The sequence below is a fragment of the Schistocerca serialis genome, chromosome 5, assembly GCF_023864345.2.
Source record: "Schistocerca serialis cubense isolate TAMUIC-IGC-003099 chromosome 5, iqSchSeri2.2, whole genome shotgun sequence".
Classification (NCBI taxonomy): Eukaryota; Metazoa; Arthropoda; class Insecta; order Orthoptera; family Acrididae; genus Schistocerca; species Schistocerca serialis.
The window spans coordinates 410723782-410730748 of NC_064642.1; positions in this window are offsets into that span (position 1 = coordinate 410723782).

Here is a 6967-nt window from a genome sequence, read left to right on the forward strand (position 1 = left end):
TGGTGTGTGCTCAAAAACAAGCAATCACAAAACTCACTATTGAACCCAGAGATGCTTGACCAACCAGTGTTGCATCTCCAGGAGGTTGTATTTATTCTCATATAAATCAAGATGCAGCAACAGTAACCTCACATACTTCCACAGGTAATTTAATAGCTGCTGCTTATCTCTTGCTTATAGAATATAGATTAATATTTTTTTGATTGCAGTGGTATTTAAAAAAACAGTTACCTACAGCTAACAGAACTTAATAAGCTTTGAATCTAGATATTCAGGTAATCTGTGAAAAAGACTGCCTGAAGATGTATGTTTTTAATTTACTTTTGAATGGCTTAGGATTAATGTTAGAAGGGAACTTGTTGAATATCTTTGCACCAGAGTGCATAACTCCATTCTGAACCCTGGACAAGAAGGGAAAGTCTATCTTGTTGTGCAACTGTGCAGATCACAGTACAGCTGAAACTGATTGTTGTTGTCAGCAACAAAATTCATTAAGGAAAAATGTGCCAAGAAGTGACTGTAGGAATTCCAGAATTCTTAAAATAAGTCTGCAGGATGTGTAGTTATCTACTGTTATCTACTCTTTCCCTGCACAGGTCACACAAATATTCAAGAAAGGTAGTAGGAGTAATCCACTTAATTACATACCTATATCATTAACGTCAATATGCAGCAGGATTCTGGAACATATATTGTGTTCGAACATTATGAATTACCTCTATGGAAACGGTCTATTGACACACAGTCAACATGGGTTTAGAAAACATCGTTCTTGTGAAACATGACTAGCTCTTTATTTGCATGAAGTGTTGAGTGCCATTGACAAGGGATAAGATTGATTCCCTATTTCTGGATTTATCATCACTCTTACATGATTATCACACCATTATCTTAACATTGTTTCCATCTGAGTGACAGTACCATGATGCAAACAAATGATACTTGAATTCAAAAACTGAGCATTTTACACAGCTTTGAGAAAGTTTTCTTTATCTTTTATAATTGTTCTGACTATTGAGTCTGGTGGATCAAACTTCTTTGCCAATTCACAAATTTTTATTCTTGTGTCTAGCTCTTTGATAATATTAAGTTTATTTTACAAAGGTAATGAATCAGTTCTGCTTTGTTTGGGTGACATAGTTAGAATCTCTGTATATAAATGACCACACATGAAACATGTCTGAAATTCTTGTAAGTTGAACATCATGTGGGCATAGAGGTGCATGACAATCAAACCGATGAATCACATAACTCTCGATTTGTGTAAATTGGGGTAGTATAAGACAGGACATTACTGTATTTGGTAGTGCTGATAACAACATTATCCTAACTTTCAGGTTTGTTAAGTCCTTCCTCAGGGAAGAGCAAGACAGATATGTTGCTGAAGGTAACAAAGGATGGACAGGCCTCTCAGACTGCAGTTTGAGAGTGGCCCACCTGTTTTAAGGACAAGCGGAAACAATTGAAGTGAGGACCTCTGTCAAGTTTGCAACCACCATTTGATCTTCTGATTGGACTGGGTGTAAAGAATCGGGTTGTTCAATGTTTTTCTCTTGCACACACATTTCTGTAAGCTCATCAACTGTCAGCTCCTGACTGTGTGAATCCAGTAGTTGTGGAATGTCATCATTATCCATCTCTAAATTTAACCGTCTGGCAAGACTGACCACTTCTTCAGTCACATTATCAATTTGATCAGGATCTAGTGCTGATTTCCCCTGGGTTTCAGTGGTTAAAAAAATGGACATTTTTTTCCAGATACCATTTAAAGTTTTTTGTAGAATTTCACTCCAAGGTTGTCGAATAATTCTCACAGCATTAAAACACTGAATTACTTCCAAAATTCTTTAACATAGAAAGTGTTGTTTTGACTCATAGCTTTATGTAGATGTGCAAGTGATCATTTCATGTAGTAAGCTTTAAACATTTTAATGACTGGCTGTACAGTGGTTGAAGCAAGCAGGTTGTATTCATTAGCAAACATACAGCTATCACATGTGGGCTGAAATTAATTGGAGTAACAGGAGGATGACTTTGTGTGTTGTGAACTAATAGCATCACTTTAAATGTGATTTGTTTTAATTGGCAATAACATTCGACTTCAAGTATGAAGTGACGACCACCGGTCCTCAGAAAGGGAAGTTGGCACACAAGCTTTAGTATTCGACTGGCAAATCACAAGCAACCCAGCTTTAGATGTATTTTTTAAAGCTCTTGGATTTTATAAGCAATAAAATAAGAAAAGTTTTGATTTACAGTCACCAGCTGCATTCACACCAACCATCACTGTCAACTGATTTTTGGTGGCTTTAATACCTAGAAATGTTTCCTCCTCAAACATGATAAAAGGCCTTTTAGGCATCTTCTTCCAGTTTCATCTACCCTGAATATGGTTTGGCTGGTATAGCCACCTTCTTCTATCATTGCCTTCAGTTATTTTAGATAGGGCAACATGGTCGCTTTATCAACACTTGCTGCCTGTCCACTTTCTGTGATGCTGTTCCAATTACAATGACTTTTGAATCAGCTAAACCAGCCATTACTAGCTTTAAACATTTCATTCTTAGCTACCTCCCCATCTTATTTCTTCAACTTCTCAAGAATCATCTTAGCTCAACAGCACACCCTGTTCTGAGGAAGAAGATGATAGTGGAAGGCGAAAACTTACTAAAATTGGTGAGAAGTCCCAAGGATCAAAGTAGAGAATAACTAATCATTAATAAATGTATGTATATTACTGTGGGTAGCAGGTCTGAGGGCGGATAAGTGTAAAGAAGGGGGATGGCAGATGTGACCGAATTAGGTGGATTTAATGGGTGCGAACAGGGATAGAATGGAGAAAGTGTGGGGGGTGGGGAGGGGTTCGTAGGTAGAGATGTAAGATCATGTGGCACCAGAAAAGTGCGGGAGATAACACGCAAAAATATGGGAACTGGCACAGGGAGAGTGATCAGTTTGAAGGTATAGGCTTAATTATATTGGTGGTAGTAATGTGGGACATAAGATGCTGCATAAACAATCAGCATGGTCTTCAGGCTGTCTGTTGCGCATGGCTGAGACAGTTGATACAGTGTGGTTCATAAGTAGAGTGTGCACTGCGGTTCATAAGGCAACAACAGAAACACAGGAAAGAAAAGAATGAAGGATGAACATTGAGTATAGCGATGCAGAAAAAAGTAGTTACAAAGGAAAACAGCACAGGGTTAGGATTGAAGAAAAGCCATCAGGAAAAACTCAAATAATGGAAAATCCAGGATGGAATATAATAAAACCAGAGAAGGATAGTTGCTACTGACCATATAGTGGAGATGCTCAGTCGCAATAGGCACAACAACACATTTTCGCCACCAAACCGACCAATCAGACTCAACCAACGACCAATACTCAACCTTGCCTAACTCAGTTCACTCCTCTATCCAACCGTGATCCACCCCCCACCGCCTCCAAACCACCCCCTGTTAAGTTTCCAGAATTTCTTAACCTCGAACCTTGCCTCACCATCATTCTCCAAATCCCTCAACATGCAAACTAATCTTAAATCCGCAGAAAGAACCGCAGTCCACCATCTAAAAATTGATCCCAACCTTATAATCCTACCTGCAGACAAATGCTCCACCACCGTTGTTTTGAACACCAAGGATTACGTGTCAGATACTTCCACCTACAAACCATGCCACAGTGATCCCATTCCAGTAATCCAGCAGGATCTCCAGTCACTACTCAAACCCTTAGGACCATCCCAGAATTCTTTCCCAGAGTCCATCTCTCCACTTACCCCTACTACTCCCCGCACTCCAACCTTCTACATGCTTCCTAAAGTCTATAAACCCAACCACCCAGGATGCCCCATTGCGGCTGGTTACTGTGCCCCCACTGAGAGAATCTCTGCTCTGCTAGACCAACACCTTCAACATATTACCCAGAACCTATCCACCTATATAAAAGATACCAACCATTTCCTTGACCAACTCTCTACAGTTCCTGTCCCTTTACCACACGGCGACCTGCTTGTCACTATTGATGCCACCTCCCTGTACACTAACATTCCTAATGCCCAAGGGTTACTGCTATTGAACACTACCTTTCAAGATGCCCTATGGATTCCAAACCAACAACCTCTTTCCTAGTCTCCATGACTAACTATATCCTCACCCACAGTTTCTTCTCCTTTGAAGGCATTACCTAAAAACAAATCTGCGGTACGGCTATGGGCACCCACATGGCACCATCCTATGCTAACCTATTGATGGGCCATCTAGAGGAATCCTTCCTAAAAACCCAGAATCCCAAACCCCTCACCTGGTTCAAATTCACTGATGACATCTTTGCTATCTGGATTGAAGGTGAGGACACCTTACTCACATTCCTCCAGAACATCAACAACTCCCCCATTTGCTTCACCTGGTCCTACTCAACCCAACAAGCCACCTTCCTAGATGTTGACCTCCACCTCAGAGATGGCTACATCAGTAACTCGGTCCATGTCAAATCTACTAACCACCAGCAATACCTCCACTTCGACATCTGCCACCCATTCCGTACCAAGCAGTCCCTTCCTTACAACCTAGCCACCTGTGGTCGTTGCATCTGCAGTGATGAGCAGTCGCTCTCAAAATATACCGAGGGTCTCACTGAAGCCTTCAATGACCATAATTATCCACCCATCCTTGTACATAAACAAATTTCCTTATCTTTCCAGTCCCCCACCACCTCCCAAAGTCCCACAGTCCAGCCACAGAGGAGCATTCCCACCGTAACTCAGTACCATCTGGGACTGGAGCAACTGAATTACATTCTCTGCCAGGGTTTAGATTACCTCTTGTTGTGCCCTGAAATGAGAAAAAAATGTCCTGCCCACTATCCTTCCGACCCCTCTTACCATGGTATTCTGCTGTCCACCAAACCTACACAATATACTCTTCCAATCTTACACAACTTCAGCTCCCAATCCCTTACCTCATAGTTCATACCCCTGTAACAGACCTGGATGCAAGACCTGTCCCACACATCCTCCTACCACCTCCTACTCCAGTCTGGTCACTAACATCACCTATCCCATCAAAGGCAGGGCTACCTGTGAAACCAGCCATGTGATTTACAAGCTAAGCTGCAACCGCTGTGCTGCATTCTATGTAGGCATGACAACCAACAAGCTGTCTGTCCATATTAATGGCCACCAACAAACTGTGGCCAAAAAACAAGTGGACCACCCTGTTGCTGAACACGCTGCCAAACATGATATCCCTCATCTCAATGACTGCTTCACAGCCTGTGCCATATGAATCCTTCCCACCAACACCAGCTTTTCGGAATTGCGCAGGTGGGAACTTTCCCTGCAATACGTCCTACATTCCCGTAACTCTCCTGGCCTTAACCTTCGTCAGTCACTGTCCTCACCCATCCAGATCCCTCTCTGTTCCCATTCCAGCACTACACAGCTGTCATTTCACTGCCAGTCTTTTAATTTCTTTTTATTTCTATCCTTTCCACTACTTACCCCCTCCCCCCTCCGCACCTTCTCTCCTGCCCTCTGTCTAAATGGCAACACTTCACTGTCCACCACTCCCACCATACTATCCCTCCCCCTCCCTGCCCCAGCCTCCTCTTTACCCCCCATAGTTGCCACTCCCATCATGCACTGGTGCTGCTGCTCACAGTGTAGTTTCAGTTCTCTGAGATTGCAGACGTGTGTGCAAGTTGCGTTTGCGTGAGTGTGTGTGTGCGTGTTTGTATGTGTGTCTACTGCTGCCAAAGGCCTTTATGGCCGAAAGCTGTAATTGTGTGAATCTCTTTGTTGTGCCTATCGTGACTCAGCATCTCCACTATATGGTGAGTGGCAACTTTCTTTCTCTGGTATTGTTAGATTAAGTAATTTTACTCAACGGAAAAGGTAACAACAAGAAACCTATTATATTTCCTAAACAACTTTTAATTGTGTAAAAATATTTGTCTTAAGGCTAACTGTTTTACCTGAAGAGGGGTTGTATGGAAGAGAATGCCACACATGGAGATTACACTATGGAGGAGTTAACATTTTTTTCTGTAAGGATCCCTCCCCCATCCTCAGCCCACTGCTCGAACCTCCTCCCCAACTCACAACATCAAACTGCCACCTTATAAATGAGATATATTTAAGAGAAATTAAATCATGAAAGTTCTTCTTTATTTTTTTATTTTCTATTCCATGTGTCCCACTGTAATGCTGTGTCATTGATAAAAACAGAGCATAAATGTGGAGCAGCTGAGTCACAGACAACCAAGGAGAAGGCATTGCATGCTTTGAGTTACAGTGTGATAATGTTTTTGCAAGATTAAAGTAATTTTACAAACACTGGTTACAAACTTTCATAAAAATGATAATCCAATCCTCAAATCATTATTGCTGAGAAATTATCCAAGAGGAAAAAATTAAGTATGAAGTGATACAACACTTCTTTGTAATATTATGTCCCTCTCATTCATTTGCTTCATTTTACTGGTGCCATCATCTCCTTCCTACCATTGCTTTTTTTAAAAAAAAAACACACTGTCGTTATGTCTTAATTATTCATTAATTATCATATTTCAGCTCAGCAATATGCAACAATGAAAGTCAACAGACATATCTGTATAAGGATAATAATCAATAAAACATTACAGAGCATGATCTATACAGGGTGTCCCAGAAATATCATGACAAACTTCAAGGAGTTGTAGAGAGAGTCTCAAGGTGCAAATTAAGGATAAGCACCTTTGTCTGGAGACATCATCCAATGATGCTACAGAGTGCCAAAGTTTTAGATGCTACACCTGCCACTAGGCCACCCCTTCAGCAGCAAAGATGACTTGTACCCTGATGGACCATAGGCAGAAAGTCTTGTAATGTTGTTTGTTATTCAGTGACCACACATGACTTCCATGATCACCAGTGGGCAGGATGGAGCTAGCTGCTGCGTAGAAAGGCCCTCTCTCCTATCAATACAATGCT